Raw genomic sequence first — 23,315 nt, 5'->3', positions numbered from 1 at the left:
ATGAAAACAAATTAATTTGACTGACTCATGAAAACCTCATCCAAAGTAACAGTAAAATAAAAAGGACCTACACAATAATACTCAATCAAACTGATACAGTATAAGGACTGTGATATCCAGCCATTTCTTAAGTATAACAATAAGATTATGACCTGTTTTTAAAAGAAGATAAAAAGTTGTTTGCATGGAAAGAAGTCTGTAAGCCATGCATGTAACTTTACATCTGTTTGTTCAAAGTGTCCTTAAGGTGATCCAGACAGGCTGGACCAGAGGAGGAGAGACAGATCTGGACTTCTAACAGCAGAGAACTTCAGCATGGATTCCAAGGTACACCTTTTTCATGCTTTACAAAGAATGCATAAAGTAATGACTCCAATACACTGATATACATGCCATTAAACATGGCTGAATACTAGATCCCCTACACATCAGTGATGTTGAGTGGACTTTCTTAGCAAAAGGTTACATTTACATTTTACCAAGCAACATCACATAGTGAGAGCTGCGACCCTTTGTCTTTCAGTGAGACAACAGAGCAAGCTTCCACAGTTGCACTAAGTTTTGATAACAGTTAAATATTATTTTAATAATACATTTATTTCAATGTTGATGAATTTAGAACGGTTTATTCATAACCTGATTATCTTTGTAGTACACATTCAAATAAAATAAAAATCATTATATTTATAGCCCCTGAAGAAACAAACACACCTCTTTCTTAAATAACACACTTGCTCTGCAATAATATGTTTTTTGATATTTCTGTTAGGAAAGGACATGCCTGAGAGACAGGACTGCTTCACCATGTTCTCTTTCTCTGAGGGTCCAGAAGAACATCCAAGAGGGAAAGGAGAAGCTGATGTGATGAGATTTAAGAGCAGTACAGGACATTAAGAGACAGAGAATATTGTTGCAGTCCAACAGGAACTTCATTTGTGTGTTGTTTTGTGTTTTACGTTGCACCTCAGAAACAGTGTGATTATTGTCAGGCCTATAAAGTTTGGCAAAAAAAAAAGTCAGCTGATCAAATGCATTTGCCTCACTTATGAGCTTCACATCACTTGTGCCTTGTACCGCGGAGTTTGGAACGTCATAAATAAATGGTACCAATCTTCAGTCAGATGTGAATGTGTAATCTAACAGTTTCAGTAAGAATAACGGACAAAAGGATTGCAAATACAATTTATTGAAATGTGAACTAAAAGTTATCAAGCATGAACCATCACCATTTTTTTTTAAAAATAAAAACGAAATAATATACATAAGTTACACTAAATGTTAATCTGTTAATTGACAGGCTAGGCCTGTGCAGGTGGTAACAGCTATGCCCAGCATGGGCTAAGTTCTGTAGGTGCAGCTGGTGCAGGTCCTCCTCCATCAGGCCTGGTCCTCCTCCCTCAGGCCTGCAGGGTCTTTCCCTGCGAGGAGGACTCCTCGCAGGGAAAGACCCTCAGCCCTCTCCGGCCAAACCAACAGACAGGACGTTCATAAAGCTGAGGTTTCCCCCAAAGTCTCTAATCATCCATCCTGTGAATATGAGAGGGGAACAAAATTGTGTAATAGTCTTTGAGTTTCATGCAAAGCTATATAAAAGTCCCATGTATTATTATTAGATGCTTTGGACAATAATAAATATAAAGTTAACTGTTGAGTTGATCAGTTTTTTAGATTGAAAGGGTTTAATAATACAAACAAAAGGAGAGGCACCGTAAAATAAAGATTGGTTTTTCAATAAATTGTGTTGATTTTGTCTTTTGAATTGTTTGTCTGAAGTCAAGTAGCTAGAACTGTTACTTATAGTTTGAATGATAGTCTGGTTATAATGTTTGGAGGAGGCATCACAGGTAAGAGCACCATTTGTTGTGTTCCATCCACAATCAATCAATCAATCAATGTTTATTTATATAGCCCAATATCACAAATGTTACATTTGTCTCAGTGGACTTTACAGTTTGTACAAAATATCAGTATGACAATACGACACCCTCTGTCCTTAGACCCTCACATCGTACAAGGAAAAACTTCCGGAGAAAACCCACAGTTTAAAGGGAAAAATGGGAGAAACCTCAGGGAGAGCAACAGAGGAGGGATCCCTCTCCCAGGACGGACAGACGTGCAATAGATGCCGTGTGTAAATTGAAAAGATAATACATTTGCAACATAGGTAGTCCAAATGTTTGGAAATGCATGTGTGTATAATAGGAAGATGAATCCACGAGGATATCCATCCAGGACCTATGATCCAGGACCACAGCCACGACTCAAGATCCAGGGCTCGCGATCCAGGACAGAGGAGCGCAGGATCATCCATGACTCCGGATCCCGGCGTATATAGACACCAAAAAGAAAGACATTTGGGGAAGCTGGGTTAATCGGAACATGAGAGTACACAGGTATAGACAGAGAGAAGGAAGAAGTAAGATGTCCCCCGACAAACTAAGCCTATATCAGCAAAACTAGGGGCTGAATCTAATCAGCCCTAACTATAAGCTTTATCAAAAAGGAAGGTCTTAAGCGCACTCTTAAAAACGGATAGGGTGTCTGCCGCCCGAACACAAACTGGAAGCTGATTCCACAAATGTGGAGCTTGATAAGAAAAGGCTCTGGCTCCCATTGTACTTTTAGAGACTCTAGGAACAACCAACAACCCTGCATTCTTGGAACGCAATGCCCTAGTAGGACAGTAGGGTATAATGAGTTCTTTAAGGTAAGATGGTGCCTGCCCATTAAGGGCTTTGTAGGCGAGAAGAAGAATTTTAAATTCTATCCTGTGTTCTATAGGGAGCCAGTGGCAGCCAGAACAGGAGTAATGTGGTCCCTTTTCCTAACTCTGGTTAGTACACGAGCTGCAGCATTTTGAATCAGCTGAAGCGACTTGACTGACTTCTTGGTACACCCTGATAATAAAGAGTTACAATAATCCAGCCTTGAAGTAACAAATGCATGGACTAGTTTCTCTGCATCGTTTTGAGGCAAGATATGCCTGATTTTTGCAATGTTACGTAGATGGAAGTAGGCGGTCCTTGAAATTGATTTTATGTGGGCGTTAAAGGATAAATCCTGATCAAATATAACACCAAGATTCCTTACAGTCTCACTGGAGGCCAAATTAATGCCATCCATAGTTAGTATATCCTTAGATAATTTGTTTCGTAGATTCTTCGGTCCAAGTACAATAACTTCAGTTTTGGTCGTGTTTAACATCAAAAAGTTTAAGGTCATCCACGTTTTTAAGTCCTTAAGGCAGTCTTGAATTTTATTTAGATGATTAATTTCATCAGGCTTGATTGATAAATATAGTTGAGTATCATCCGCATAACAATGAAAGTTTACAGAATGATTCCTTATAATATTGCCTAACGGAAGCATATATAATGTGAACAAAATAGGTCCGAGCACTGAGCCCTGTGGCACTCCATGGCTAACTTTGGTTTGCGTGGAAGATTCATCATTGACACATACAAACTGAGAGCGTTCAGATAGATAGGACCTAAACCAGTCTAAAGCAGTTCCCTGTATGCCAACTAAGTGCTCTAGTCTTTGCAATAAGATATCATGGTCGATAGTATCAAATGCAGCACTGAGATCGAGCAAAACAAGAATAGAGACACGTCCCTTGTCAGAGGCTATTAGAATGTCATTTGTGACTTTAACCAGAGCTGTCTCTGTGCTATGATGCGTTCTAAAGCCAGACTGAAAAGCTTCAAATAAATCATTGTTTTTTAAGTAATCACACAACTGTTTTGCGACCGCTTTCTCAAGAATTTTTGAGAGGAACGGAAGATTAGAAATAGGTCTATAGTTGGCTAAAACCTCTGGATCGAGGTTGTGCTTTTTAAGAAGCGGTTTTATCACTGCTACTTTGAATGATTGTGGAACATAGCCTGATAATAAAGACATATTCATAATATTTAATAAATAAGTGCTAATTAATGGAAAAACTTCCTTCAACAGCTTAGTTGGAATTGGGTCTAACATGCACGTTGATGGTTTAGAAGAGAGAATCATTGAATTTAATAGTTCAAGGTTTATGGCTGAAAAGCATTCTAGTTTACTATCTAGTGTAATATTAGAACTTACGTTTCCGGGAGCTGTTGATAACACTATACTGGTCAAAGGCAAGAGGTCATTAATTTTGTTTCTAAGAGTAACAATTTTATCGTTAACAAAGCACATAAAATCATTACTACTGAGTGCTATGGGAATAGAAGGCTCAATCGAGCTGTGGCTCTCTGTCAGCCTGGCTACAGTGCTGAAAAGAAATCTTGCATTATTCTTATTCTCATCTATTAATGAAGAGTAGTAGGCTGCTCTCGCTTTACGCAGTGCTTTCTTATATTCATTGAGAGTAATATGCCAAATTAAACGAGATTCTTCAAGTTTAGTAGAACGCCATATCCTTTCAAGTTGTCTCGACTTTTGCTTTATTTTGCGGGTATCGGCATTATGCCATGGAGCTAGTCTATGTTGTTTTATTTTCTTCTTTTTCAAAGGAGCAACAGAGTCTAATTTTATTCGCAGCGCATCTGTAGCACTATCAACAACATGATCAATTTGGGGTGGTGTACAACAGATTGATGTGTGTGTATTTATTTATTTACTATTTCTTGAATCATTACTGTCAGTCCAAAACAAGAGATTTTGTTTTAGTAACATTTATAAAAATAAAAAATAAAAACATTATCTCTTTTTCACTACACTATCTTGAATACTTTAGTTTTTACGTCACTACATTTATCTAACAGCTTTAACATTGTAAAGGTGTCACTTCGGACTCTGGGTAATTATGACAGCATGTCCTACTCAGAGCTCTAGGGCTCTGGTCCTACTATTTTGAGACTTTGAACAAACCAGACCTTCATCTATTAACCTCTTAATGTAGAAAATAGTCAGCACATTAAACCATTATGAAAGTAATAATTAGTTAGCTCATTGTTCAAAATGAGCTCAAACTACAACAGTTAAGTCAACTCGTGCATCGGTAATAACAATAAATCAAATGATATAATATAATAGTATAACTTGTGTCTACTTTAAATACTTTAACAACACTTTCCTAATTATACTAGCATACTTTTACTAAAGTAACATGTTTAAATGCAGGGCTTTTGTAAGAGAGTATTTCGTATAGTGTAGCATGGTCTACTTGACCTATCTAACCGAAGTGATCGATACGTTACTTTGCAAACCGTCACCCCCCCTCACACACACAAAAGGACACGGTAACGTTGTGATTCACTTCAATTAATGATAACTACGGAGCTTGCTAACAACAAGGCTACTTCACTCATTTAGCTAGCTAATGTAAGATACAAATGCTGTCGAGCCCTCACTGCTTGTAAAATAAAGAGCACAAACTGACAACTTACCCGAGCGGCGAGCCCCGCTGTTCTCCGTCATTTTTCTCCCGGGTTGTTGTGATCACATGACTGACAAAGCCGTGCTCTGATAGGCCAGGTCAGTTTGATTGCATTAGGGCTCGATTGCTTATCCTGTCTGAGTAGCCCGGATGATGCTGCACCGCAATTTTTGACATCGAATTTTATACACCGAATTTTTTGACATCGAATTTTTTGACGTCGAATTTTTGGGATCTGAATTTGAACATTCGAATTTTTTTCACTTGAATTTTTACATTTTTATTTCACATAGGTAAATTCGGAGCAAAAACATTCAGATACATGATTTTCAAAGTAATTATTTTCAATGCTATAAATTCGGTGTCTAATAAAATTCAAATACTTCTGTCTCTTGTTTGCTTCCATAGCCGGTGTTTCTTGTGAGTGTTTTCCCCGGGAAACAAACACAATACACACAAACGCAAAATTACACAAACACACACACGTATACACACACACACACACACGTATACACACACTCGCGAGCTTCCCCTCCAAACGAAAATATCTTCCCTCCGTAGTATTTGATCATTGCTCCACTAATAATCAATCAGATCGATGGATTCCAGAGAAGAGGAAACTTTTAAGGCCTTTTTCTCAAAATGAGGACTCGGTGATAGTCATTATATAATGTGACATATTTCGCTTAATATTTGGAGTACAAAAACAATCCTGATATCATTAGAAAGCTAGGAATATCCTCTTTCCAACCGTGTATACAACTCAAAATGTGTCTTCAGGTCAATGCGACTTATTTCGATGGAGCAGGTCACAAATACAGTCAATCTAAACTTAAATGTAACAACTGGAAGGTCACATCCCTGACATCCACATCTCCGGAGCCTGGACCTTCATCAATCATAGAAACAGCGAAGCCAGATGAACCCAAAAGCAGCACCTCTGCGGCCGCAGAAACTGTCACAACCACCGCCGCCGTCGTTGAACCGAAACAGGCTGGTTCCGACTGCATGGAGGTTTGTTGTTGGGACATTGAGGCGGGTAAAGCTGTACAGCTAACTATCGGAAAAAAGGAGACCGCTAGTAGATTATTTGAGCAAAGAGAAGGTACTTCAACGCAGAATGGTACAAAAACAGAGAGTGGTTCATTCTTTGCAAAACCACTAAACGATAGTGATAAATTGCGATGTTAACAACCTCATGATAACCTCATATTTTTTTAACTTAGGATCATACCTGTGTTTAGTCTAGAAAAGGTAAATGTGTGCATTTTATTATAAAGTTGTGTATATTTACAGACTATTGCAAAAACTAAGAAGCTTATAAACATCAGGTTTAAAACTAAAAGAGCTTTACAAAAAAGTAACCAAAGATGTTTGGAGTTTTATTTGAGTTATTCATTTACATTTTTTGTCTAAGAGATGCTGATTTGAAGCCGTTGTTAGGCCTACATACAGTTACGCATTTCCTGTTTCTGCCAGAGAGAGGGGAGTTTGTCCCAAAGCTTGCTGCTGTATTTACTCCCTCCATCTGACAGACAGGAGGGAGCCTCATGTGTCACTCCACGGAGTTCACTCCGTCACGGAGGGTGTGTGTATAAGTGTAGGGCGTGGTTTGGGATTGGGCCATACACACGCACTTTTTTTGGCCCCCCCACTTCTAAAATGAATCCGGCGCGCCTGGGTGTAGCCTACCCCAACCATACCCTGTCTTTATAAATATTTGTCTGCTGGCATACCAGCAGACCAGCATTTATCTATCACCAGCTTATGTTAGTATTAAATATACAATGTATTCTGGTAACTATCAAAATAAAGACATTGTATAGTGTTCATAACAGTATTTTTATTTAATAAATTATACTTAATACAATAATATTACAAAAAAAAACCTACATCTAAATAAATATATCATCAAAAATAGATGCATTTGATTTAAAAATAACAAATATAATTCAAAATATAAACAGCTACAAAGAAAATATAAACATTTTTTTTCTTTTTCTTGTTAATATCCATTATATTCTCTGTTATGTATCTTCCGGTCTTTGCCAATCTGGCCAGCATTTCTTGGTCCTCCACGTCGTTCTCGTACAGCCACTGCTTGAAGCAAACTGAAAATAAGAAACAACAATGTTTTAACAAATCGTATTAAATTATGTGATGATAGAACTGCAAACAGAATAGCTGTAACTTTAACAAAATAAATAACTCAGTTACTTCTAATCATTAACCCATGTTTGTATCATTGAGTTAACTCTGTGTGTTGCTGCTAGCATACATAATATATACCTGACGTGGAAACATTACTCGTGGATGGGGCTACAGAGCTACTAGAAAGACAGTCGAACCCGGTGCATTCCTCCGTCTGAATGTGGAGCACTTTTGCTAAATGTTTAGACAAATAGCTCGTGTTACCGCCCTTACATGCTAAATTCTTATTGCACTTTTGGCAACAAGCATTTTCCACCTCAAGACCAAGCCCCCAGGAAGTGTGCCGGACTCTGAGGAAAATATTCGTTGTGTCCAAACGGCGGTACTACAATTTCCTTATCAGTCTGTGACGTTGACCGGCCCAGAAATACTTTTTCCCATTGACTAACATTGGGAAAGAGATGTCTGTAACTCGGTGGATAATTTTTTTTAAACTAAATAAACTACCCAGTATGAACTATTGTATAGCCCTAGAATCATTAAGTCCTTAAAGTTGTAAAATGCACTAAAAGCCGAATCTAGATTTATTCTCTCTCTCCATTCTTTCTAGTGGGCCGAGAGTGTGTGCTCGGGGGGCGGGGCTTAAGGGGCGCATGCTCTGTGAGCGCACAAACGGGTTCTTCTGCTCTGACAGCCAGGCATGATGGGTAATCTGTGACGTTTCGCTCTCTCAAAAGTTGGGCCATTTTGACTTCATGCGCCAATGAGCAGCTCTCATAGGAAAGAACGAGGCCCCTCCTCCGACGCTGTATCCAGTTCTTATTATACATCCATGCTCAAGACGGGTAACATAACTACCCTCGGGGCGCTTAGTTCTCTCCGCCATGTGTTTGTGTGCGCACGTGTTTGTGTGCGCACGTGTGTGTGTGTGTGTGTGTGTGTGTGGTGTGTGTGTGTGTGTGTGTGTGTGTGTGTGTGTGTGTGTGTGTGTGTGTGTGTGTGTGTTGCATGCATGTAGCAGGTTCTGTGTGTAAACTGCCCCACCCCCTCGCACACCGACAGGGGAGAGAGATCTCTCGTCTGGATTGGAAAGATCGAAAATAAATCATAGACGCACTTTGTAGTCTTATTGCATATTAGAAACGGAGTTGGCGACAGTAAGACTGCGATATAATGTTTATGTAGATATTATAAATATGACATCTATTTTTTAAATGTCTCCAGTACCGATAAAAAGATCGATAACGTTGGACGTTAACGGTACCACGGTCTTTAATAATTCAGCCCCGGGGCCCGTTTAATACCAGGGCTCGGTACCCATCCCTAGTTTTAATTATTACATCATCAATATTACATTTCAAATAACCAAGTACTTGGTGTCTCACAAAGCGCAAGTGGCTAGTGCTGCTAAGAACATACCTGGTGATGGTGATGATGGTGGCTCTTCGCTGCAGGATCTGGTCGATGTCCTCCTAGCAGAAGCGATTGCCTTGACGTTCTCGTCCATGATGGCGGCGTAGGCTCCTTTCCTCAGCAGGTCCTCGATCTCCTTCTTGGAGAACTGCTGGACCGGCTAAAGGCGACGCAGAGAGACATTTACACAAGTGGATTTAGAAAACTCTTTTCGAAAATAAACTAAGCGTACTGCAACAGCGACTGACCCAAAAATGACAGATTTTCTTTTTCTCCCCCCGTTGTTGTTGCCACTCGTGCTCTGCAGGACGGCACGGTCCAGCCCGAGCTTCAGACTAGCTTTATCCAGCATTTCCCTCTCATAGTTTCTAGTGATCAGACGGTACACCTTCACCGCCTTAGACTGGCCAAAACGATGACACCGAGCTTGAGCCTGAAATAAAAAATTAAAAGAGGGGTCAAAAGAGCATCATGTGCAGCTGCTGTTCAACGTTTTAAGCATTAAATGGGAAAATATACACTTAAAGAAACGAGGGAATAAACGGAAAGACTGTTGTTGTTGTAGCCCTATTGAACTATCTTTAGGACAGACAGAGCAGATATATATATCGTACCTGCAGGTCATTTTCAGGGTTCCAGTCAGAGTGGAATATCACACAGGTGTGATCAGGTGTTTGATGTGGGCTGGCGTGATCCTTTCTGCAGCGATAAATAAAGAAAACAAAGAAGACATTATTAATAATAGTAATGATAGTAACAACAATAATATTAGTATAACTATTTATATAGCACTTACACAATTGCAAAGTGATTCTCACAACAAAAATAAAGAACAAAAATATCAACAATAAAAAAAACTAATTATTATAGGAATGTTAAGATACAAAGAAATTATAAACATTCTGAGAGGCCGACTACAAAAGGTACTCAATGGCTCTTGACATCAATGAGCAGTCCCAAAACATGCTGCTGTATAAAAAGAAATAGGTCCAGATTTCTTCTATTTAGTGTTGGATGATTTGTTGTATTGATTGCTGATGGATGTTAAGATATGTTTTACAATTATAACAAAAAGATTATTGTAATTGGAATCAAAAAGTTTACAAATCGTAGTTTTAATAAAATGACTAGCAATATAGGGTTTATTCAACAGCGGTAAAGCATTAAGTTGCTAATTGAACATAAACTGAACTGTAAAACTTACCACTATTTAGGAAAGGACCTGATCAGAAGGATTGACTAGTAAGACAGCAAAGAGGTGGAGGAGGTCTCTGTCATGTACAACCATTGGTAGATGTTACACCTGAAAGAAAGATAAGGAACTAAGACAACACAGGAGGACAAACATCCTCTGAAGTAAAAGACCAAATCATGTCAAGCTTTAACCTGAGGCTGTTTTTTCAGTCTTTACAATGCACTGTTGGAAAATACCTTCCAAAGGCTAAATTCAAACTCAATACCATAAATAACTGGGTACCAAAGTGCTTTACCTGATAGAACACGTTCCACACGGAGCAGCAACCATCCGGCAGGGCCGTATGCTGCATATCATCTCCTCCCTCTCCACTGTTTCCAGTAGATCTCTACTGCCTCTGTCCAATAAAACTGAAATGCCCCAAAACAATCATATTTAAAAAGTTAAAAACAATAACTTGCTTTTGGCATTCAAATGTATTATAATCTCACCTTTTTCCTGGATGTCAGGAAGACGTTCCCTTCAAGTCCGCAACCAGTCATAGGAGTTCAAATGCAAAGCCTGAACGATGACAAGAGCGAGAGACTTACATGTTACAAGATAAGTAATACCAGAGCAGTGTTTAGGACATGCAGAGAACAGATCAAATCCCCTGACAGGCTCACACACTTTGGTGATGTCCTCATCTGATAATGATGTTTCATTTTTAGCAGCAAAGTAACATTACTCAAGGTATATGTTGGACCCAACTCATGTACAGTATGTTTTGCATCTCCTCAACAATGGTCTGTATAGTTGAGTAGAAACAAACTGTCCCTAGTTTCAGGTAGATTAACAAAGAAAAGTTTGCAATGAAGCACAAAACCCCTCTTTGTATTAAGCTAGCTGCCACAGAAAGTACAGCTTAACATGCTAACCTGGTAGAGTTAGCTAACGTTAGCTAACTTCATGTCCAACTAAAAACCTCTAACGTGCATTACATTGACGATTTTAAACACAACTTAACTATAGGTTACTTACGTAACCCCAGTTCTCAGAGTAACATGAAGTGAGATGTCTCACTATGGGATGCGCCTCATCGCGGAGCAAACAGAAGCATCAATCTCATTACGCCAATCCTGATTGGCTGGTGATCTTGACGTCAGCGTCAGGGAATTCACCCCCTATAAGTAGCTTGCGCCACGACGCATGCGTCATTCAAAATAAGCACCTCTTCTCGCTTCACCATAGCAAGGAGGGCCGTCTGGTGAGACATCTCACTTCATGTTACTCTGAGAACTGGGGTTACGTAAGTAACCTATAGTTCTTATTCATAACACTCCGTTCGATGTCTCACTATGGGAAATTGTAGCTCCCGTATTGTTAGACGAGCTTATCTCGAAAATCACCAAACCAACCAGAACTTAACAGGTAGAGCTCTGACTCAACCAGGTGCCCAGCACTGCTTGAGTCACACTGGGAGCAGAACGTCCAGCCTGTTAAGAGGCGGACAAAAGTGAGCGGCGAGGACCAGCTCGCCGCTGCACCAATGTCTTGGATGGGAGACATCCTGGACAGAGCCCAGGATGCAGCCAGACCCTGAGTCGAAAGAGCTCGCGGACCCGAGGGTGCCTGCGAACTCTGACTCGTATGAGCCCCAAAGCAATTGCTTCCACAAACCAGTGGGAGAGCCGTTGCTTAGTAACAGGCTTGCCCTTATAAGGGTTAGCCCAGGACACAAGGGGTTGGTCATTATGACGAAGCACCCTTGATCTGTCCCTGTACGTGCATAAAGCACGGGCTGGACACGGCAAATCCGGCCGCTGTTCCCCGGAGGAATACAGTGGCGGGGAGGATGCCTCAATGTCAAATGTGGTACCTGAACCAACCGCCTTAAGATAAAGGCAGGGTTGGGCTTCAACCACACTCTGTTTGCCCTGGGGCGAACTGAGTGCATGAAGACTGTACAGATAGCGCATGAGTGCCACTGGCTCGCTTGGCAGCTGCCAGGGTCAGCTTCATGTCACACTGTATTCAGATTGTACCACTCACGGGCCAGGCCCATAGAGCCAAGCGTTCTGGGTGTGGGTGAAAGATTGCCCCCCCCCGCTTGGGACAGTATGTCCCTGCGTAGTGGGAGCTGCCATGGCTGCCCGCACAGCAGCTGATATATCTCCGCTAGCCAGTACATAGCTGGCCAGTGCGGAGATATCAGGATAAGTGTGTGGCGTTGCTCTCTCACTCTGGCCAGAGTTGGGGGTATCAGAGCCAGGGGTGGGAACGCGTACAGAAGGCCCGGGGGCCAATCGTGCGCGAGTGCATCCACGCCTAACGGTGCATTTAGATCGCGCATCGAAAAGAACAGCTGACACTGAGCGTTGTCTTTCGATGCGAACAGATCCACCGCGGCTCTGCCGTAATGCACCCACAGCTGGCTCACAATCCTTGGATGTAGAGTCCAGTCTGCATAAAGTGGTATACCTCTGGACAGTAGATCTGCCCCGAGGTTCATCACTCCCGGTACGTGCGTCGCTCTCAGAGAGAGGAGATGTCTACCGCTCCATAGGATCAGTTTGCGCGCCAGTGTGTGTAACTGGAGAGAACGCAAACCCCCTTGGCGGTTAATATACGATATTGTGGTCGTATTGTCTGTCCTCACGAGGACGTGATGTCCCCCTGAGGAAAGGCAGAAAGCGTTTTAGGGTGAGAAACACCGCTAAAAGGCTCCAGGTAATTTATGTGCGCCCGCTGGAGGTCTCTGCTCCAGAGACCCCTCACCGGGCGACCTTCATAAATACCTCCCCAACCTGTCAGACATGCGTCCGTGGTGACCACTTTCCGTGAAAGGACAGCACCCATAGGCACACCTCGAACTAGAAAAGTCGGGTGCAGCCAGTGGCGCAGTGCCATTACGCATTTCACAGTAACCATCAGTTTTAGGGCGGCCACCCAGCGTTGAAACTCCCTCATGTGTAAGCGTCCCAGTCGTACGACCAGGATGGCTGACGCCATGAGCCCCAGGAATCGCAGGCATGATCTGAAGAGAACATGTTTGCGCAGCTGGAAAAGAGCGAGACAAGCTCTGAAAGCTTTCACTCTTTCCGCTGACAAGCGAGCTGAAAAGGGCACCGAGTTCAGGCGTAAACCCAGGAAGAGTATAGTCTGCGCGGGGCACAACATGCTCTTCTCTGTGTTTATTATGAAACCCAGGTTGAGCAGGTGCTTTACGAGGACATTTGTCTGCGTAACAGCCTCCTGCTCCGACTGTGCGAGAAGCAGCCGGTCGTCCAGGTAGGTCGCCAGGCGAATACCCTGTTGTCTTAACGGGGCTATCGCGGCTATCGTACAAACACCCTTGGACTGAGAGACAGACCGAAGGGGAGTACTCTGTATTCATAACAGATCCCCTGAAATGCGAATCTCAGATATTTCCTGTGTGGGTAATATACTGGGATGTGAAAATACGCATCTTTCAGGTTGACTGATGTAAACCAGTCGTCTTGTCGCACGAGCCGCAGCAGAGATGTGTGAGTGAGCATTCTGAACTTATATCTTTTTAGATATTTGTTCAGAGCCCTCAAATCAAGTATTGGCCGAATTCCGTTCCCTCCCCGTTTGGGAACGAGGAAGTACTTGGAATAGAAGCCGCCCTGACTCTGCTCGGCGGGTACAATAGATATAGCCCTCTTTTCTAGGAGTGAGAGAATCTCTCTCTCCAGAATATGGGCTGACTCTCCTCGGGCCTGCGAATGCAGAATGCCTGAGAAGCGAGGGGGGGGTGACGGTGACTTGGAGTCTGTAGCTCCGTGTAACTGTCTTGAGAAACCCAAGCAGATGTCGTGAGCATCTCCCGCTGTATGCTCCTTAGAGCCAGCTGAGATGTCACGTCTCTTCCCCTCTGAGTCTCTATTTGTTGTGTTATGGGGCCCTCCAGTGTCTGAGCACTGTGGTGCCCCATTTCGACAATCCCCACCGACACAGCACATGCGTGTGGCGGTGGTGCCCTTACGGCTCCAGCCGGCACTGCGCATGCGCGTGACGGTGGTGCCTTCACGACCCCAGCCGGCACTGCGCATGCGCGTGACGGTGGTGCCTTTACAGCCCCAGCCGGCACTGCGCGTGACGGTGGTGCCTTCACAGACCCGTCAATTGTCCGCCCTTTGAGAGAGGCCGTAGCTGCTCTCAGAAGGGGAACAGTTGATGGACTGTTTATTGTTTTTATTGTTTTTCTTTTCATTTTTTCAAGCTGCGCCCTTGGCTCGAAGCCTGGATGCGTCAGCGGAAAATGTTTTATGACAGAAAAATCAATAAGTGTGTGACATGTGTTTATGCGGACTTGAGGATGGTGTTTAGGCATCTCTCGAGGCGGCAGAAACACATTTAGAGCTGGGGAACCGTAGACTTCCAGCTCTGTCACAGAGGGGAGAAGGAGGGGCTGTCACGCCGCTCGCTTCTTCTTCCTCGACTGCTGGCCGAAATTCTGGGATGGCTGCGCCTGGGCTGCAGCCGGAACCAGAGATTTTCTAGGCCAGCTCGCCCTCGTCCCCTGCCTGGGCTGGGGACTCGGGGCGGACTGCGACCTCTGCGTTTTCGGTATTTTGAACCGAGCAGGGTTCGGGGCAGCTTGGACAAAGGGCTGCCGCAGCGGCTGGGCCCTTCGAGGGAGGCAGAGGTGGAGGGCCTCGTCCTCCTTCTTTTTCGACTCGCATCTCCTCTGCATGGAGGCAAGAGCGGAGCCGAAAATCCCCTCGGGAACGATGGGCATGTCAAGCACATCCTCCTTTTCCCGGTCTGGCAGGTTGGTGAGGTTGAGCCATCTAGCTCTTTCCTGCACCACCATGATCCCCATTGTTTTGCCCGGCCTGGACGGCGCAGCGTTGGACACGGAGACAAATGTCTGTGACCGCGGCCAACTCGTCCAGAACGACCGGTCCAGGATTACTCAACATATCCTCACAGAGCTCCGCTTGGTATGCGGTTAGCAGTGAGGAAACGTTCAGAGCCCTGGCGGACAACGCTGCGGCTCTGTAGGACCGTTCAGTCATGGTCGACTGGAAACGGTCCATCTTCGCTGGCAGCGTGGGGTTCCTGCTTGGTGACGGGCCCATCCTCGGTAGGAGGTGGGCTGCCACCAGCGGTTCCATCGGCGGTATGCGGAGCAGGCCGAGCCTCTCCATACCGTCGCAGTCTAGGGAGGAGGCACCCTGGATTGGGGCCTTGTTGCTAAAGGGTCGGTCCCTCCACGAGACCGACACCTCATCCAACATCTCCGGGAAGACCGGGAGGAGTTGCCTCCTTGTCCTCGTTGCTTGGGGAGAATGTTTCCCCTCGTAACGGGACCTGGCGGTCTCCTTGGCCATTTCGGGCCACGGGATGTCTAGCCTGGACGCAGCGCGCTGACACGCGGCCTGCAGGTCTATGCTCAGACAGGGCAAAGCTGGTGTGCTATCGCCCGGGAGAGCAGCCATCGCTCCCGGCTATGCCGTTTGAGCCGATGACATGAAGATATCTTCTTCTTGCTCATCCGAATCAGACAGGAGGAACTCAGAGGTGTCCTCCATGTAGTCTAATTCCAGGACATCCTCCGCGGGCGAGACCATGGTGAGGTCTCGCCGGGAGCTCCCGCCTGGTGAGGCGTGGGGCTCCGTTCCCGCGTCTCTTGCCGCCACCGGATCCCGGCCTGACACGGCGTGGGATCCCGGTTCCGCAGCTGCCGCTGTTAGTGAGCCCCAGACCGACACAGTGAGGGGCTCAGTCTCTGCGGCGGACGCCCCCGTGTCTTGATTGCCAAACGGCGAATCAGTGGACATGAGGGAGTCCTGTTCCAACAAGCTAGCTTGGTGTGCTAGCCGTCGGGTGAAACGGGCACAATGCCCGCACGAGCCGGGGTTGTCGATAGCCTCCTGGGCGTGTTCCAGCCCGAGGCAGGACGAGCAGACCTGGTGTGAGTCTGTGCCTGCTATCTTCAACCCGCAGCCGCATGACCGAGCCTCCGAGTCCCTGACTCCTCTGGTGTGAGGGGGAGAGGCGTCCATCTTGTTCGCCTCGTGGCGTGGAGAGGACCCGCTCGTAACAGGTACGTCGTTGAGAGAAAAAGTGTTACCGACCCGTCCTTAATCCGGAGAAAAAGGGACGGTGTGGGTCCTTTGTTCTCAAAGAATATTGACTGGTGTGTCAATATACTTCTAATCCTTTTCTCCTCCGTGAGAGAGAAAAAGAAAAGCGTCCTCGCTACCGTGGTGTCGGTAGTAAGGGGAAGCTAGCTAGCAACAGGTGCGTAGCTAGCTTGAGAAAAATCAAAACCTTTCCTTACTTTCCGGGGAAAGAAATGGCGAGGTCGATTTTAATACTAACTGGCGTTAGTATTACCGTCTTCTTGCGAAGCAGAAGGAGTAGCCGGCGAGCGCCCGGCGACCGAAATGGTTATATTTGGGTTCAGTCTGTGGACCGTTAAGCTTGTCCGGCTACTATAGAGATGTGCTCTGAAGCGAGAAGAGGTGTTTGAATGACGCATGCGTCGTGGCGCAAGCTACTTATAGGGGGTGAATTCCCTGACGCTGACGTCAAGATCACCAGCCAATCAGGATTGGCGTAATGCGATTGATGCTTCCGTTTGCTCCGCGATGAGGCGCATCCCATTCTTTCACACACACATACGGGTATTGGCCGAGCGCGACACCGTACTTCCGGTCTGCGCCGTTTTAAGCGAGGTGCAAGCAGCCGTACACCGTCTAGGTGTTGCTAAACTTCCTGTACTGAATATCATAGTCTATTGCCTTAATCAATATCTAGTCAACTCTAAAATACCACATATATGCAATGGCATGATAATATTATTGTGACAAGTGGGGTATTCACCTGGTGTTTCCAGAAATTAGACGTAGATGCAGCCAAAATCGACGAAGGCCACTGTCGTGTTTCCATACATCTGCAGGCAGTCTGTAACAACCCACACAGCTCTAGTTTACGCTGGTAACGACCTAAAGCACACCCCTCAAGTCCAGAGATGTAATCCGAAGACATGCAGCGATTTCTTCGGTCGTTAATTCAGAAAAAAAACCTACTGCGCTCTGCCTGGCTAGTTAGCTAGCTGTTTATATTTGCACTTCCAGGATATTAGCACCTCCAGGAAAATGGCGCATTTATATATATTTATATGGCACGTGTTGCATTGTGGGTAGCTTGTGACGTCACTGTGTGTGAAAGAATAGTGAGACATCGAACGGAGTGTTATGAATGAGAACTCTCAACTTGTAAAATAACGTTAATTTAACATACCCTTAAATAACTACATCACGTTTTTCAGGGGCAACACAAACTGCAGAAAACGTTAGCTACTAACTGTTGTTAGCTAAGACAGCTAGCTCGTAACAATAGCCTCCTAGAAAACGTAAGGTTACGTTAACATTAACTTAACGTTGTAAGAAAGCAAAACGAACCTTCAAGACATATTTTATTCTCAGACTGGGTGTAATTGTGTAGCGTTGCTTACCTCCAGAAGGACTTTTAGCTGTTTCCCAGTAGAGACTAGAGAGAGCTGTCAGAGCGGTTGCTCTCAGAAGAGCAGCATTGGGCGGACCAGATAAAACCAGAGAAGAACCAGTTAAACCACCGGAGCCGGATTATTTTTATTTTACTGTGGGTTTACGAGAGGCAGAGCTCGTCCCTGCCTCACTTCTCATCGCTACCCGTAGTTGTAGCGGAGCTCGGCAAATTTGCTGATTTTGACTATAAAAAGCGATTGGAATCATACATAAATCACATTTACAACACAGATCAGTGGAGACATTTTATTATTATTTAGTTTTTATTTAGTTGTTTTTCCGTTACATTGGAGTATGACAGGGGAGGCTCTGCCTCCCCTGTCATGCCTCCACTGACTGCACGTCGCTGTAAATGCGTCATTATGAAATACAAGTCATCTGAAATAAATAAATATGTCATTATGAAATACGAGTCTCTTGAAATAAATAAATGTGTCATTATGAAATAAAAGTCCCATGAAATAAATAAATGTGTATTTAAATGTACATGTATACATATTTATTGCCTAATTTATTTATTTCAGAATTTATTTCATAGGCATATTTATGTATATGTTGTAGTGCCGTGAAAAGAGAGTCGGAGGCGGTGTATTAAGAATGGAGTTCCAATCTTTATTATCCATTACTTTCAGAGAGGTTAACACATGCACTGCTCTGCCTGATGAGCTAGCAGGAATGGCAGCTAAAGCTACAGGTGTTCCCCACTAAAGGGTCCGTGTGGCAACACAATAAGCAAGGTGAATTATGTCCAATAACGTGTCACCACACAAGCCCCCCCAGAATTCACACATAAACAAAATCAGCATGGCGGGGAGGAACGACACGCCGACCCCCACGACTCCTGAGCACGGGAGTCGGAAAAGTGACTCCCGCCTGTGCGGCCCCCGGAAGGGGAGGGACCGGAACAACAGGTCTTAAATCCGTGACAGGGGACGAGGCCGGGGGGCGGCCCCGTCGCGGAGGTCGAGCCAGCACCACAGGCTGGTCCAAGTCCAGGTGAGCAGCCTTCACCCGGTCCACCGAGACGTGCTCGGCCTTGCCACCCAGGTCGACCACCAGGTGCTTGTCCCCGTGCTTCAAGACCCGGAAAGGCCCATCATAAGGGGGCTGCAGGGGGCCTCTGTGCGCATCGTGCCGGATGAACACGTGCTCCGCCGAGCGGAGCTCTGCGGGAACCTGGGACACCTGAGTACCGTGCTGAGTAGTAGGGATCGGAACAAAGGCCCACAGCGGCGTCACGCAGGAAAGCCCGCTGGGCCGACGCCGACCAGGGAGCCGATGCATTTGGGAGGAAATCCCCCGGAACTCTCAGCGGCTGACCGTAGACCATTCTCCGCTGTAGAACACTGCAGGTCTTCCTTAGGTGCGGTCCTCAGGCCCAGCATCACCCAGGGCAGCTTGTCGACCCAGTTACCGTCCGTAAGGCCGGCCTTGAGGGCCGCCTTCATGGAGCGATTGAAAGCGCTCGCAGAGACCGTTAGCCTGAGGGTGGTAAGCGGTAGTCCTGTGCAGCTTAACCCCCAAACCGCCTGCCACAGCGTTCCAGAGCTCGGACGTGAACTGAGAGCCCCTGTCTGAGGAAATGTCTGACGGGGTGCCAAAACGACACACCCACGTTGCAATGAAGGCCCGGGCAACGTCTGCGGCTGATGTCGAAACGAGCGGAACCGCCTCCGGCCAACGGGTCGTCCTGTCCACCATGGTGAGGAGGTAGGAAAACCCCTGAGAGGAAGGCAACGGACCAACCAGGTCAATGTTGACGTGATCAAACCTCCTCTCAGGCACCAGGAAACGCTCCAACGGGGCCTTCGTGTGGCGGTGCACCTTAGCGCGTTGACAAGCCACACACTCCCTGGCCCAAGTCCTCACGTCCCTTTTCAGTCCTTGCCAAGCGAACTTCGCCGCTACCAAACGGACCGAAGGTTTAACGCCGGGGTGTGACAGGCCGTGCACAGCCTCGAACACAGGACGCCTCCAGCTGGCAGGGACGACAGGCTGCGCCAGGCCCCTAGAGACGTCACACAGGAGAGTAATGCCCGCGTCGCCGAACACCACGTCCTCCAAGCGCAGCCCCGCGCTCTCCACCTTCAGGGCCTGGACGCCGGGATCTGTGACCTGGTCTGCCGCCATGCGAGTATAGTCCAGGCCCAACTGGACGGCACCGATGACGACCCTGGAGAGGCAATCAGCAACCAGGTTCGACTTGCCAGCCACGTGCTTAATGTCCGTAGTGAACTCCGATATGTAGGACAGCTGCCGCTGCTGACGTGCCGACCAAGGCTCCGCCACTTTTGACATGGCAAAGGTGAGCGGCTTGTGGTCGACAAACGCCGTAAATTCACGGCCTTCCAGCATGAAACGGAAGTGCCGCACGGCCAAATAAAGTCCGAGGAGCTCCCGGTCAAAGGCGCTGTATTTGCGTTCTCTAGGCGTCAGCTGGCGGCTGAAAAAGGCGAGCGGCTGCCAAGCGCCCTCCTCCCACTGCTCGTGCACTGCGCCGACCGCGTAGTCTGACGCGTCCGTGGTGATGGAGATGGGAGCCGTAGATGATGGGTGTGCCAGCAAAGCCGCCTGAGCCAACGCGGTCTTGACCTCAGCAAAAGCGCCGTCCGCCTCTGCTGTCCAGTCGATGTCCTGGACGGGGGTCTTGCCTTTCAACGCTTCATACAGCGGCCGCATGATGTGTGCGGCCCGGGCGATGAAACGGTGGTAGAAAGTCACCATCCCCAGAAACTCACGGAGCGACCGGGCTGTGAGCGGGCGAGGAAACGCCGCAACAGCCTCCACCTTCGCTGGCAGAGGTGTCGCACCGCCCTTGGTGACGCGGTGCCCCAGGAAATCGATGTCCGACACCCCGAACTGGCACTTTGCAGGATTGATGATTAATCCGTGTTCGTTGAACCGTGTGAAAAGGGCTCGGAGGTGGGACAGGTGCTCCTGCACTGAAGCGCTGGCGACGAGTATGTCGTCGAGGTAAACAAACACAAACGGCAGGTCCCGCAGCACCGAATCCATCAGGCGCTGGAACGTCTGAGCGGCATTCTTGAGTCCAAAAGGCATCCGCAGGAACTCAAAAAGTCCAAAAGGCGTTATCACTGCTGTCTTGGGGATGTCCAGGGGGTGCATGGGCACCTGGTGGTATCCACGCACCAGGTCCACCTTGGAAAACACCCCCGTACCGGCCAGATGCGCCGAAAAGTCCTGAATGTGCGGCACCGGATAGCGGTCAGGCGTAGTGGCGTCGTTGAGTCGGCGGTAATCCCCGCACGGGCGGAACCCGCCATTCGATTTGGGAACGACGTGCAGGGGGGAAGCCCAAGGACTGTCGGAGCGGCGGACAATGCCCAGGCGCTCCATGGTTGCGAACTCCGCCCTCGCTACAGCCAGCTTAGAAGGGTTCAACCGCCGGGCCCTGGCGTAGACAGGAGGCCCTCCGGTAGTGACGTGGTGTTCCACGCCATGCTTAGTGGTAAGCGCAGAGAAGGTGGGTAGCGACAGGTCTGGAAACTCGGCCAACAGTCTGAGAAACGTGTCTGCACCTGACAGCGAGCCTGACAGCCCGTCGTACGCTGCGCTGCCAAGTGTGCACACGAGGGAAGAAAACGTTAAGGCATCAACCAAACGCCTATTCTTAACGTCCACTAAGAGTCCATGAGCACACAAAAAATCCGCTCCGAGGAGGGGAAAAGAAATGTCCGCTGTCACAAAATCCCAGCTGAAACGCTGTCCTCCGATGCACAAACACATAGGCCTCACGCCGTACGTGCGAATGGGACTGCCGTTAGCCGTCGTCAATCGCGGTCCGTGCCCCCCACGGGCGACATCTTCACTCGACGCTGGAACTACGCTCCGTTGAGCGCCCGTGTCACACAGAAACAGGCTCCCCGAAACGCTGTCGCTGACGAAGAGGAGCCTGCACGTGCCGCCGACGCTCAGAGCCACTACTGAGCGCCGGCCCCTCCGTTTCCCGGGGGTTTGTAGCTGCACGGAGCGATGCATCTCTTCGCCCTTGTCCCGAAACGTGCGTGGTAAACGCACTCTCCGGCGTCTCCACGCCGGCTAGCCACAGCCGTGTCCGGCCTCCGCCACGCTTTCTTGACTGCCGGTGGGCCGCTGAGCGTCGCGGTTAACGTCTCTGCCCCGGGCTGTTGCGTAGCCAGGAAAAAACGATCCGCTTCCTCAGCCAAAGCACGGGGCTCCGTGACAGGCGTGTTGGCCAGCGTCGTCTGTACCCGGGGAGGCAAGTGACGCAGGGAAATCTCCGTGAATAAAATACGGGGATCTTCCCCCCCCTAGCAGATTTAGCATTTTCTCCATTAGCTGGGATGGCTTGCTGTCTCCTAGGCCTTGAATGTCAAGTATCTGGCGGGCCCTCTCCTTAGCAGATAAGCTAAATGTCTTAAGGAGAAGGGCCTTAATCGCCTCATATTTGCCATGATGTGGGGGGGCTGCGATGAATCCCACCAACCTGGACGACGTGGAGCTCCCCAGCGCTGCTACCACATGGTAGTATTTTAGGTCCCCGTCACGGACCTGTCGGCAGGCGAAATGTGCCTCCACGTGTGCGAACCATGCCTCCGCGGTGTGCTCCCAGAATTCCGGCAGCTTTATGAAAACATCGCGCTCAGCCATGTTCGTTAATTTTCCGGAAACTTTCTCGGAAAAGTCAGGGTCACCAGTGTAGTGCCGTGAAAAGAGAGTCGGAGGCGGTGTATTAAGAATGGAGTTCCAATCTTTATTATCCATTACTTTCAGAGAGGTTAACACATGCACTGCTCTGCCTGATGAGCTAGCAGGAATGGCAGCTAAAGCTACAGGTGTTCCCCACTAAAGGGTCCGTGTGGCAACACAATAAGCAAGGTGAATTATGTCCAATAACGTGTCACCACAATGTATTTATTTAATTATTTATGTATTTATTTAATTTTGGCTTAAATGGCATTCCATACTTAACATCCCGATAGCAAAGAATATCTTAAGTGCTTTGACAAAAAAATCCATAAAAAAAAATTTCATCTGTGGAAGCCGTAGTACTGTAAAAAGTACAACCAATCATCTGAGCCGGCCCGACTAAAATAACTAGATGGCCTACCTGCCTGTCAGCCTTCCATCTGTGCATAAATGTATCTCGTGCCCTCATTGGTCATGTGCGCGTTCGTGTGTGTTGGAGGAGGGGCTCTGTAAGGAAGTGGCACATTTTTTCCGGTTGTGTATTTTCAAATTCTAGCGCACTCGAGCTGGTTTCTCCAAAATTATCTACCCCACCTTTAATCTTTATTACTGTTTAAGAATTCATTAGTTAATATTTTTGATTCAAAATATTTTAACTTGACAAATTAACTTAAATATGCAAATCTCAATTACTTGAAATGTTTTCAGAATTGTTTAATTTTAAAATATCAAAGATTTCATAAAATGTGAGGCAAAATAAGGTGAAAAGTAAACTAAAATAAAGCATAAATGTAAAAATTCTAAAATTACTCTACTCAGCAGGATAAACCTTTATGATAAGAGATATTTGAAACAATTGAGAAAACACAAGTATTAGGTTTAATTGGTAATAAATGCTGCATGATTTAAGGTTGAAAACAATATTATACAGTAATAATACGGTGTATCTCCTCTGCGGAAAAGAAGAAAGAAGATCATAAGAAAGCACAGGGATGTGTGCTCA

At 46.5% G+C, this 23,315-nt stretch overlaps 1 long non-coding RNA gene across 3 annotated transcripts; it reads right to left on the bottom strand.

Moving 5' to 3' along the window:
• Positions 1-7,346: 7,346 nt before the first annotated feature.
• On the bottom strand, positions 7,347-17,838 carry LOC117536674. 3 transcript variants are annotated; one of them, XR_004567602.1, is made up of 8 exons: positions 17,590-17,838; positions 10,610-10,679; positions 10,414-10,528; positions 10,128-10,226; positions 9,538-9,622; positions 9,172-9,356; positions 8,930-9,083; positions 7,347-7,470 (listed from the first exon to the last, which is right to left on the bottom strand). It is a non-coding gene; the product is annotated as an uncharacterized LOC117536674 (long non-coding RNA). The 3 variants fall into 3 exon arrangements; XR_004567600.1 differs by having other exon boundaries at positions 10,414-10,679; XR_004567601.1 differs by lacking the exon at positions 17,590-17,838 and having other exon boundaries at positions 10,610-11,131.
• Positions 17,839-23,315: the final 5,477 nt, after the last annotated feature.

Source organism: Gymnodraco acuticeps, unplaced genomic scaffold, assembly GCF_902827175.1.
Source record: "Gymnodraco acuticeps unplaced genomic scaffold, fGymAcu1.1, whole genome shotgun sequence".
NCBI classification, from domain to species: Eukaryota; Metazoa; Chordata; class Actinopteri; order Perciformes; family Bathydraconidae; genus Gymnodraco; species Gymnodraco acuticeps.
Note: the sequence above shows the minus strand (reverse complement) of the source record. Positions and strands in the feature narration are given on the sequence as shown.